Source organism: Triturus cristatus, chromosome 2_1 (genome assembly GCF_964204655.1).
Source record: "Triturus cristatus chromosome 2_1, aTriCri1.1, whole genome shotgun sequence".
In the NCBI taxonomy this organism is placed as follows: domain Eukaryota; kingdom Metazoa; phylum Chordata; class Amphibia; order Caudata; family Salamandridae; genus Triturus; species Triturus cristatus.
Window position 1 is genome coordinate 163336950 of NC_140581.1, and position 12548 is coordinate 163349497.

At 44.9% G+C, this 12548-nt stretch overlaps 1 protein-coding gene across 4 annotated transcripts in view; it reads left to right on the plus strand.

Moving 5' to 3' along the window:
- SETBP1 (SET binding protein 1) overlaps positions 1 to 12548 on the plus strand; it is a 289316-nt gene that overhangs the window by 211022 nt on the left and 65746 nt on the right. The gene's annotated exons all lie outside the window — the stretch shown is intronic.

The following is a 12548-nucleotide window of genomic DNA, read 5'->3' on the forward strand; positions in this document are numbered from 1 at the left end:
CTTTTTGCTAAATTCCAGTATGTCAAATCTGACAGAATATAATGGGTGAAAAATGTTAGGCAGATATCTGGATTTGCAAATTTTAGTGCGGGAAGCATTGTAATGCCCTGCTTTTAGGGCAAAACTGGGATAGGTGATAATTATCACTCCTAATAAATCCCAAATACCTAGTAGTGGGCTCACCAACTACTGTTGTACCTAAGGTAAGCCATATTCTGTGATCAACAAACAGGTCCTTACACCAAAGGACTGCAGTCTCATGCTGCATTATGGGGTCACCATACAGGTTCTCCAAAGTAGGACTGGAGTCACCACTTAAGTTCATCAAACAAGGGTCACATGAGAGCCTGCAGTCTGTGATAGTCCTTAAGCTCTCAAGTAAAGTTGTTTGTAGCATCTTGATGCCTTGCACAAAATACAAGTCTTATGAACTCCTATGAACTCTTGATCTGAAAAAACGGTGAATGGCCACCTTCTATTTTCAAGTACAACCAACATGAACTGAAAATGTGGATGTAGCACTTTCGTTATATGCTTATGCCTCATACATTACCATACATTCGCATTTGTAACTGGTGAACTGGAATTTCCGGGGTGTCCTTTCCTTATCCACTAATGCTCATTGGCTATAGTGGGCCCCACAGCCCAACATGAAGAAGACATACCGATTGTGTCCTGGACTCTTCAAATGGAAATGTTCTTAATTATAAATATGCCCTCCCTTTCTTTTTCAAATAGGTCTGCAGGTCTTCAGTATGGCTGGTTTGTGATGTCCTGATGTTAGCATGTGAAACCCATGGTTTTTGGGAGTGACATGATAATGGTTGAGGGGTGAGCATGGACAATTTGTGGCATTGTAACTGGAGTCATTGGTCCTGTAGTCACAATTAGTACAGGGTCCATGGGCTAATAGTGCAAATGTTAATCAGCATGCATTATTTCTGTATTTGATGTTTCTGAGGACTTTCTCTATGCCAGACACAATACTCATCAACATGCCTTGAGTTCCCTCATCCTCTATCCAGTCTCTTCCCTTTTTTATTTATTTGGCATTTGTATATAGCTCTGCAAGACACTTGCCACAGAATGCTGGAAGAAGTAGAGCGAGGAAGAAAAGAAACATTCAGGGGACTTGGCTTTAAAATCTAGCTTTATTAATATATCTAGCATGCTCGAGTCCCTAAAATAAGGAGATTGAAAGCCTTTCTTAAAAACCTGTTTTTAGGTCTCACCAAGGCAGCGCTTGCGCTGTCTCTTCGAGACATGCTGTATTCAGGATGCTAGGTCCTAGGATGCTTGTTTCCAGTCCAGGGAGGACCTGGCTTGGCAGTTCGGGCTGGACTGTTCCCATGAGGCACAGGGTAAAGACGGATTTGCATATGGCTGGGTTCAAACTGGAATGGCATGATGAGCAAAAAAACGATGGATTTAGGTCCAGATCTCTGTACTGGGGTGAATGTATGACATTGTTCTGCATTCTGTCCATCAATTGTTGTTTTTGCATTTGTCACCCCGAGTGGGACGGGGTATGCTCAGACGTGAGTCCTGTGCTCTCCATGCCCCTGGAATCAAGCTATCCTGGCTGAAGAGGGGTGAAACCCCAAAACAGACGTTAGTCCCGTGCTCTCCATGCCACTAGAATCAAGCTATCCTGGCTGAAGAGGGGTGAAACCCCAAAACCAGTCCTAGGATGCTTGCTCCCAGTCCAGGGAGGACCTGGCTTGGCAGTTCGGGCTAGACTGTTCCCATGAGGCACAGGGTCAAGACTGATTTGTATATGGCTGGGTTCAAACTGGAATGGCATGGTGAGCAAACAGACAATGGATTTAGGCCCAGATCTCTGGACTGGGGTGAATGTATGACATTGTTCTGCATTCTGTCCATCAATTGTTGTTTTTGTATTCAGGACATGTGCATAAAGCTCTGCCCATTTTACGCCCATCTTTTTAATTGGCTCCTTTCCCTGTCCTTTCTAAATGGTGGCTTTTCATTAGTCAATAGGCTTGGTAGTCCCTCCTTGTCTCTTCTTGTAACCCCCCATGAGGACTCCCCTGTTACATGTGTTGCTACTCCCTAAGTTTTAATTACAGCCCCAGGGCACTATCTTCTTAAAAGGCTTGAGGCAAAAGACACACTTGGTCCTAAGCTAGGCCGGCAGTGGTTACTTTGCTCACTAGAACATCTCACATTTATATGAGACCTTCTATTAATTTCCCTTCATCAGCTCCACACAGAGTACAACCTAATCCGAAATTAATGTAATAATTATTTTGTGACATTTCAAAGCTACTAATTGTATATATGGGCATAGCTATTTGAATGTACTCGTAGTACTGTCTTGCATGCAATGCATTGAGTAGTGTGGATTTAGCATAACTTCTGCAGGGTGCAGTTCCATATGTGACCAAAAGAGGTACTCAGTGTTGGTTCCTTGCTCACTAGGGACCGCTAGGAGCAGCTTGCGGTACTGCACAGAGACCTGCAGTGTTGGTGCCTTGCTCACTAGTGACCTCTAGGAGCAGCTTGCGGTACTGCACCTAGACATGCAGTGCTGGTGCCTTGCTCACTAGGGATATATAGGAGCAGCTTGCGGTACTGCACCTCGACATGCAGTGCTGATGCCTTGCTCACTGGGGACCTCTAGAAGCAGCTTGCGGTACTGCACTGAGACATAGAATGCTGGTTCCTGGCTCACTACGCAAGCATTTGTAATGCACTAGGTCTCGCATTACTGAAAGTATGAGCTATTGGTGTTGCATATTATTTGCAACGCCAATACCTCAAACTTTCAGTAGTGCAAGACCTATTGCAGTGCAAATGCTAATTTGGAACTGTAGATAATTTGCTTGGCAGTTCGGGCTAGACTGTTCCCATGAGGCACAGGGTCAAGACTGATTTGTATATGGCTGGGTTCAAACTGGAATGGCATGGTGAGCAAACAAACAATGGATTTAGGCCCAGATCTCTGGACTGGGGTGAATGTATGACATTGTTCTGCATTCTGTCCATCAATTGTTGTTTTTGTATTCAGGACATGTGCATAAAGCTCTGCCCATTTTACGCCCATCTTTTTAATTGGCTCCTTTCCCTGTCCTTTCTAAATGGCGGCTTTTCATTAGTCAATAGGCTTGGTAGTCCCTCCTTGTCTCTTCTTGTAACCCCCCATGAGGACTCCCCTGTTACATGTGTTGCTACTCCCTAAGTTTTAATTACAGCCCCAGGGCACTATCTTCTTAAAAGGCTTGAGGCAAAAGACACACTTGGTCCTAAGCTAGGCCGGCAGTGGTTACTTTGCTCACTAGAACATCTCACATTTATATGAGACCTTCTATTAATTTCCCTTCATCAGCTCCACACAGAGTACAACCTAATCCGAAATTAATGTAATAATTATTTTGTGACATTTCAAAGCTACTAATTGTATATATGGGCATAGCTATTTGAATGTACTCGTAGTACTGTCTTGCATGCAATGCATTGAGTAGTGTGGATTTAGCATAACTTCTGCAGGGTGCAGTTCCATATGTTCCATATGTGACCAAAAGAGGTACTCAGTGTTGGTTCCTTGCTCACTAGGGACCGCTAGGAGCAGCTTGCGGTACTGCACAGAGACCTGCAGTGTTGGTGCCTTGCTCACTAGTGACCTCTAGGAGCAGCTTGCGGTACTGCACCTAGACATGCAGTGCTGGTGCCTTGCTCACTAGGGATATATAGGAGCAGCTTGCGGTACTGCACTGAGACATAGAATGCTGGTTCCTGGCTCACTACGCAAGCATTTGTAATGCACTAGGTCTCGCATTACTGAAAGTATGAGCTATTGGTGTTGCATATTATTTGCAACGCCAATACCTCAAACTTTCAGTAGTGCAAGACCTTTTGCAGTGCAAATGCTAATTTGGAACTGTAGATAATTTGCTTCCATGTGTATGGGGGGGGCTAAGGGTATTCCAAGGTTTAAGACTGGGTCTCCCCCAAAGATTGCACAACTTAGTGAAGTCTTTTAAAGGTTGCGCTGCTGCATCCAAAGTGTATAGACCATGCAGGTTTCTGACTGGCATATGGTGGCATGGTGAATTCGACCTTTTCCCCCATATACTTTGAGTGTCAAGTCCCAGGTCAGACAGTCAGTTGAGAGGCAGAGGCTTAGAGCCCACCCCTCCTATGTTTAAGGATTGGCTGCTTAATCCATTAAAAAAAAAGAAACTTTTGTTAGTCCAAAATTAGACCTGGCCAGGGAACATGTTTTGTATTTTTCTCCGCATTGTTCTAATCGATTGTTCTCGCACTGTTCCCTGTCTCTTTAAATTATTTCGTACATCAGCCAAAATAACTTGTACAAGAAAAAAGCATTTACTCCGATCCACTAGATTGTTTTGAGTAAATTTAGGGTAGATCATTCGTACCAATAATATGATATAGACTATTAATAGAGGAGACCTGTAAAGTTTTCTGTTACCTGTTTTTTCTTACCCTTATCCTGCTCTGTCATTTTATCACACTCCCCTTATTGATACCATGAGAACTGTTAAACAATGTCTGTATGCCAGCTGTTATTTTGTTGGGTTTTTATAATGGAAATAAATCCGCAATAAAAGAACCATGAGTTAATGCACCTCTCCAAAATGATGATTACAGCTCAAAAACTAGAATTGTGTTTATCCATTATCCAAAATGCTGCAGACACAACAGAAATAGGAAGGCAGAAATGCCCTGCCAGAAAGTACAGATCAGCTACATAATGCAGTACATTCAGCACCCTTTTATGGCCTGAGAAATAACTTTTTTTTAATAGTGTACTAAATGAAATCATTCCTTTGTAGCGGGGGGAGGGCTGGGGGTGGTTATCAAGCAATGGATGCTGTGGTACAAAAGAGCTACAGTGTAGGGTAATGCACCCGTAAAGTGACACAGCAAACCATATATGAATAATTCTGTAATAACGTGACTAATAATATGATCTTACATTTTACTCCATATCATTACCTTGAATTTTTATTTAATGGTTTAATTTGTGACCGAGCCTTATTTCAACCCTTTTCATATTTGTTTTTTAAATATTCTTTATCCATTTTCACAAGGAGAAGACAGAACAGCATAAATCGTTCCCAAGTTTGTATACACCACTCAAGGGAAATAATGACATTAAAAACGTTACCGAGCGCCCTCCCACCCCTCTCTACGGTGCTTACTCCGGTGTTTGTATGTCATAGATAGTGCGGGGTTTCGACATTTCCACAAGGCCACAGTTCGAGTCCTTCGTTTCCACAACATAGGGAGTACTATGCCTCTGGAGCCCTCTTTGGCTACTTATTCTCCCACGTCTCCCACATACAATATCAGGATCGTGCCGTGGCACCCATATTCCCTTATTCCAATGTGCTAGAGTCCATTGCACTTTAAAGGCTGCAACACCGCACCCGGAGCGGCAGCGCTCTCGCATCGCCATCATTCTCCTGGCCATTCCGTAAGTCTGCCAACATTGCCGTCCATGTCAATAGACCATCTTCCACTTTCTCATCACGTCTTGCATGCTTCAGCCGTACCTCTTCCGCTAAAACCCATTCTGCCAACATTGCTGTCCATGTGTCCAGATCATCCTTCACTTTGTCTTCAAGCCTTACATGCCTCAGACGGACCTCTTCTGCTGCAGCCCGTACCAATGCATCCTGGAGCCAGTCTGAGTATCCGAGGGGAGCAGCATCCGACCACCTTATGGCAATGTGGTGTTTAGTAAGTAGGAGACCCAATAAAAGGAATTTTGTACTCATTGTCTGGTTTTTTTATCAAGCCCAGTAGTACTGCATGTGGAGTAAGCTGTAGATTCCACCCTGTTGCCGCACTGAGACCTCCCCCCTCCCCCCAATACAGAGCCAAAGACTGGCAGCTCCACACCCCATGTAAAAAGTCCTCTGCAGGACTTCCGCACCTACCTGTCTGCTCTGTGCTTGTAACTGTAATGCAGTGTTTTTGTTGAGAGGTAGACCTAGTGGACAAAGTTGTATTTAATTAACCCCTTGCATGCTCCTGACGGAACCACTCCGTCATGAGCCACGGGCGCCGTGTGCTCATGACGGAGTGGTTCCGTCATGCTGCGGCCGTTGGCGGCCGCTCCGCCCATGCGGCGCTGTTTCCCCGCCTGTGCGGGCGATCAGCGCAAGTGGGTGGAGTCATGACGGAACCACACCGTCATGAGCACAGCTCGCCCGTGACTCATGACAGCGTGGTTCCGTCATGAGCATGGCGGCGCCGCACTCACCCCAAACCCTCCAGCGCTGCGGCGGAATTCGCGCCGCAGCGAAGGGGTTAATTTAAATCCTGCATTCAGGCTAAGCTTTTGCACACCAGCATGCGTTTTCTTTCATTGTTGAGCCGATATGAGTTTCCCCAAAACCCTCTCCCACTTACCACATACCTTTGGTATCAGTTTAGGCAGGTCTCCTTGAAGTGCTCGAAACGCATTGGAGATTAGCTTGAGCCCAACCGCAAAGGACAGAAGTGACGTCAACACATGTGAGAGTTCCGGTTCCTCCAGAAAACAAGGCCACATTTCCCAGGCGCTCGTGGATAACTTAATATTTTGTAGATATTGCCCTCATCTAATACGAACAAGTCCAGTGCATCATCTCGAGTAATGAATTGCCCCCTTCCCTCCCCCCACCCCCCAAAAAAGATGTACAATCTTTTACATATGTCACGTTTTTTTTGTTCACAGTCGGCCCGGTCTCTCTCCAGTCCTTGAGGGATACGGTCGCACAGATTTTCAAGGTAGCTTCTTAGGCCTAGTCATGTAATTTTTTTCCAGTTGGGAGGTTTCACCTTCCTACTTAGAAGTAAGTCACACTTATGTCATGCTTTAAGTGAGTATACAGAGGAACGGCTTCAATGTACATGAGCCCTACTTAGATTTTTATTAAAAGATTGGCCTGGTGCCTGCCCGCATGGAAATTACGCCTGCTTCTACTCCATTGGTGTTGTGCTTGAGAGGTAGATCAGAACTATTAATATATTTATGCAGGCATTTTGACTCATCACCCACATATTGGTAGTAGCTAGCTGTGTTCCTTGAATCGGACCACTAGTAACTAGTTTGGTTTAGTGAGACTCCTCGATCCAGGGAGTCGCCTCCCCCTTCTCCCCTCTCACCATCTGCAGAGTACCCCAAGGCTCATCCCCTCAGCCCCACCCTCTTCAACATCTACATGACACCACTTGCAGACATAGATCACACATCATCTCCTGCGCCAGTGACACAGCGAGCCCCACCCAGACAAAGACCAACTTCCACAACTACATGAAGAACCTATCGGCATGTATGAAAGACAACTGCCTCAAGCTTAACACGGAGAAGAGAGAAGTCCTTCTCTTCGGCAGACACACAACCCTCTGGAATGACTACTGGTGGCCGACAAAGCTCAGTCCCACCCCCACACCGAAAGACCATTCACACAACCTCGGCATCATCCTAGACCGCAAACTCTCCATGAGACGCCAAGTCAACTCAGTTGCATCCACCTACTTTAACACCATCCTCATGCTCAAAGAAATCTCCAGATGGCTCCCCACCAGGCCCAGGAATGCTTTGACACAGGCCCTCATCACCAGCCGACTACTACAGCAACACATTCTATGCCAGCACAAACTCCGAACTCTTGCACAGACTCCAAACAATACAAAATGCAGCACCCAGACTGATCCTCAACCTGCAGAAGAGAGCACACATCACCCAATACCTCCACTTGCTTTCCATCCACAAGAGATACCAGTTCAAGCTCCTGACCCACACATACAAAGCCCTGCACAACATTGGACCACACTACATGAACCACTGCTTGACTTTCCACCAACCCACCAGAATACCAGAATCCTGCGCTCCAAACCCCTAACCTTTGCATAGATGCCCATTTGAGTTATTTCTACATAATGATTACATTTCATTGCACAGCTTTACCAATCTAATCACTAGTTGTTTGACCTTACTTATTAGCCTCACTCCTTTGCTCCTCTTCCAAAGTTTATTTACCATAGTCTTTTTATATGTAGCCTCATCTCTGTGTACGCTATCAGCCCTTTTTGCCCAAGGTGATGCAGTTCTTTCTTCTGTTTATTTTGACCTGCTTTATCCAGTCGCAGCTGGCATGGCTCACAGGTGGGGGGTGGGCGCGGGGGCGTGCGGATGGGCAAGTGGTTGCGAGGGAAGGGGGGTCACGCAGGGAGGGAGGGGGGTTTAAATAATAAAATTAAACAAAAAACATAACTTACTTTTCCCGGGTTCCGCGTCTTCACTGCAGGGTCTGCTCCTGCTTTCCTGCTTCCACATGAATAGGAAGCAGGCAGCCTCCCTCCCCTCCCCTAAGCCAATCACAATGGCAGCATTGTGATTGGTTGGGACGCCAACCACACAGGTGTCAATGGGGAGGCATTTTTCTCCATGTAGGCTCCATGCAGCCTACGTGGAGCAAAGGGAGAGTGCATATAGACTGGTTTGGTCAGCGCCAGAGGGCCGACCAAACAGTCAGGGCCTGCAGCACTGGGCTAGACCTACCCTCGAGCTGACCCGCTCACCCCCAACCAAACCCTTCTGCTTTCTCGCCCTGTGAGAAGCAGACACATGAAATGGTATTTATAATACCATTTCATGCGTCTGCGTCTCGCGCTGCGTGAAAGCAGTGGGGCAACGCTCCTCCGCCCACATGGAGAACTTTCCCTCTTCTGCATTATATAGAATGGATTACCTGGGATATGACAGTTGCAGGCACAATGTTTACATCCACCGTGAGCCTTTTTTTTTTTTTTTTTTTAAACACCGCCTAGTGCTCTGCACCCATCACTCGCTAGAGTACGAACTCACCCAAGCTTCCCCTTGATACTGTTGCTCTTTTAACTGTATCCTGAGTTTACAGTCGTTGTTCCATGAACACCCATTACTGGTGAGCATAGGAAGCAGCAGCTAAATCCTGCGTGTGCTGTGTGGGACCCCTGGAACGGCTCATGCTAACCCGGTTAAATTCTTGTTTCTACAAGCTGGAAATTAATTTGAAGGCCGAAAAGTTAAATTTTCTTCGTAGGTACCAATCGACTTGCAAGCCTCCGTTACTTAGCCTTTTATTCAAACTGAACCCTTTTATTTGGTTATTACGAGTACGAGTGGCATCAGCTGTAATCCACATTAAAAGCCCTACAGATTCATATGAACCTGCTTCTTTATTTCTGAACTGCCTTAGATGGAATGCAAAGGCACTTTTTGTTGTCAAGTTGCACAATGAGAATCACAGTAACTTGTTTTTTTGTACTTTAACATTTCTCGGATGTACATCCTGGCTGACTAAATGCCTCCTTTAGGGTTATGTGCACCCAAAAGGTCTTCAGACACTGATTGCAATCCAGGTAACTTAGAAGATGAAGCTGCTCGGTGTTTACAGGAGTCGTTGAAAAAGTCTCTGACGCAAGCGTGATCCAAGCAAAGCCAATTCCCGTCCTTCTGTCTCAGATCCTCAACTGAGAATTGGAGCTAATGACAGTCTGCAGTAACCTTATTGACATTCTCAAGCACTTAGTGCACCGAAAGTGCTTTGTAAATGCAAGATTCCATTTTTCTTGCCTCAAGGTTGCCCTTTCTTGAGCTTAGGTTGCCATAGCGAGCGAGTAGGCGGGGTGGTTGTTTCATTTCAGAGTCCTATTTACTGTCTGATACGGATTTTGTTTTTCCAGTTGATGTATTTTAAAAGATATTTTCCATCACACCTGCTGGAAGCGCAGCAAGTAAACATTTGCTGATGGATGACAAGGTGGAGAGCTGTCAAAGCAGCCTTGAGAAGAGCAATTCCGGATTGTCAAAATCCCCCATAGTCTTCCAGGGGGCTTCTGGGAATTTAATTTCTCTTTTATTTTGTATTCAAAAAGGGCAATTTTCAACTTTCTTAGCACCAGGAGGAAGCAGTGTGCTTAAGATGTCCTAGAAGAAGAATGGTCTAGGATATAGCGTTATGTGACGTGTGACCCATTTTTCCCCATGTCTTGTATGAAGAAGCCCTTTTCCTACCTACGCCAGTGCCACCTGCTGTGATTCTACAGCAGACTGAAGTATGTTCCCGTGCTTGTGTTGAAGACCTAGTTTGACCCATACATGCATTGTTCACGTATCAAAATCTGTGTCCGGCATATCCTTGTAGCCGGTTCGCTGATCGTATCTGGGAGCTGCGTCTGATGCCTCTCCACAGAGATCCCCTCTCCCCCGCCATCTACCAGTCTTATTAATTTTTTTTAAACAAACTTGCTGATTGGGCTTCTGACTGCGTTTAAATGGTCTCCGCGAGGAGGCTATGTACTAATTAACTCACAGAAACAATCGGTGGTGTACCTTTTTCACGTTTCTGGGAGATTGGGGTATGAAAATGAAGCGCACAATGGGGCAGATGCTTTAAAATTGCAGAAGGCGGTAATTAGTGGCATAGGGACCAGCTGCTTATCTCTCCAGATAAAGCCTCTTAACTGAGAATAACACTTGAGCAGCCATTGTACAGATGAATCTACGGGTGATTAAAGGGGGCGTGTTTTAGCATTGACTTTTATTGTCCCTCCCTTCCTTACCCTATTGCCTCAAACTGAATGAAGCTGAATTAGGGCACAGGGTCCCTTTAGAAATTACTCAGCAGTTTTTTTTTCATTGCAGCTGTCGAGCTGAAGAGAATTTTGGGGAGGGGCAGTGCTCCACTGCATCCAGCTGGGTGGAGTCTATGGATGCATTGGTTCCTGAAAGAATTATACGTTTTCATTAAGTTGTTTATTGCTGGATGACGCGCACCAAGATTTTTTTGTGTGTGTATATTGTATTAATACATGACATCATCAAGGTAAACGTGATTCAACCAAAATGACTATTTTAAGTAAATATATTATTCATATTAAATACAGCAGCTTATTTTGGGGGGGATTCCAACACAGTATATGACGATATCAAGACCTACTTACACACACTAGCAGCAACAAATTGCCTTACAGGTGTAGTTGGAGCAGCAGAAGGGGAGGATAATGGGAGATAATGCTTTAGCCCACTCCGAGGTGGGCAAGCGGTCATTTTGCGCTTTTTGCCGGTCCACTTTGGGACGGGGAAAATCCTGGGGAAAATCGTGCAGGCAAGCCCTTGCAATGTGCACAGTTGGCTCCAAAGCCAAAATCATGTTTTGGGTGCAAGCGGGAGCTTGCACGAATATCTGGATTTGAACAGCTCTGTTTGAGAGCCTGAGTAAAGAATAATTTGTTGGGTTAGTAGAAAGTAAGTCCTCCCTGAATTATGTATTTCTTGATCAGTGACTTTTATTATTCAGGACCTTTTAGTGTGTAAGGATTGCTATTTGATATTCTTGCATTGTGGAATATGGTGATGATTTAAGAAGATTGAAGAACAAATGTATCCTTTTATGTTGTAATGTCCTGTTACAGCGCCCCCGCCCCCTCCACACCGACACCTGTTTTCTTTATGAAGATAAGTCATAACCACTGTCTCCCCTCTGCCAGCAGTGACATTCGGGCATTACTGGACTGGGAGGCATGGGAGTTTCAAAGTCTGAATTGTTTTCTCTTAAGTTTGGTACCAATTAACCACCTTAATGCACTGCCAAAGAATCCCAAGAGCTGTAAAGAAATGTGGAAATTGCGTTGGCTATTCCCGAGTATCCAATACCATGGAATGTGTGCTTGTGTAATTTCCAAGAAAGGGACAATTAAGCATGCATACTTCTGACAAGTGTGCATTTCCAAATGTACATTTTGTATTGTTCTTTTTCTGTAGGCAAACTTTTCTAACTCATGGGGAAACCAACTTCCTCATTAAATATTGGATACCCGCCTTCCATTCCCACCCTAAAAACATACTCGTGCCCTGGACAGTGGTATATATTTGCATGCCTGTTCACCTCACAGATGTATGAGAAGACCCCCCTCCCCCAACATAGACGTCTGTGATGTTCACCTGTTTTCACAGGTGAATCCATCCAGGAAAGTGCATAGCCTCTCTCCGCCTGTGTAATTTTGAGAATGCAGAGCTTCCATCCTGGTGGCAGATTTTATGCTTACTTGATGTGTATAAGATGCTGCCACTCCTGATTCCAGGAATCAGGACTAGGAATTTACATATGCAAAGTGGACATGCCCACACATATGTCCAAATTAGAATGTGTTTGTGAATCTGGCCAAGAACACAAACACAAGTGGCATGAGCACCAGCCAGTTGCGTTCACGCCATTCATGGTTTTCCCTCGCACTTGAGTTTTATTGCGAATGAAGCATAATTACGTCGCATGACTTTGGGAATTTTGCGTAACAAGCCTACCTTAAAATTCCCGCAATTACATGAACTACGAAGGCGTAATTACAATTTCGCCCATGCCGTGTAAGGAAGTGTGCAAAACGAGGCAAACTGAGGTCAAGGATTTGTTAGTAATTGAAGTCAATAGTGATTTAGAATGCACCTTGATCTGAGGTACATGATGGCAGCCTTGTGATGACATAACCCTTAATTAAAAATGCAGGAGAAAAGAATGGAAAAATGG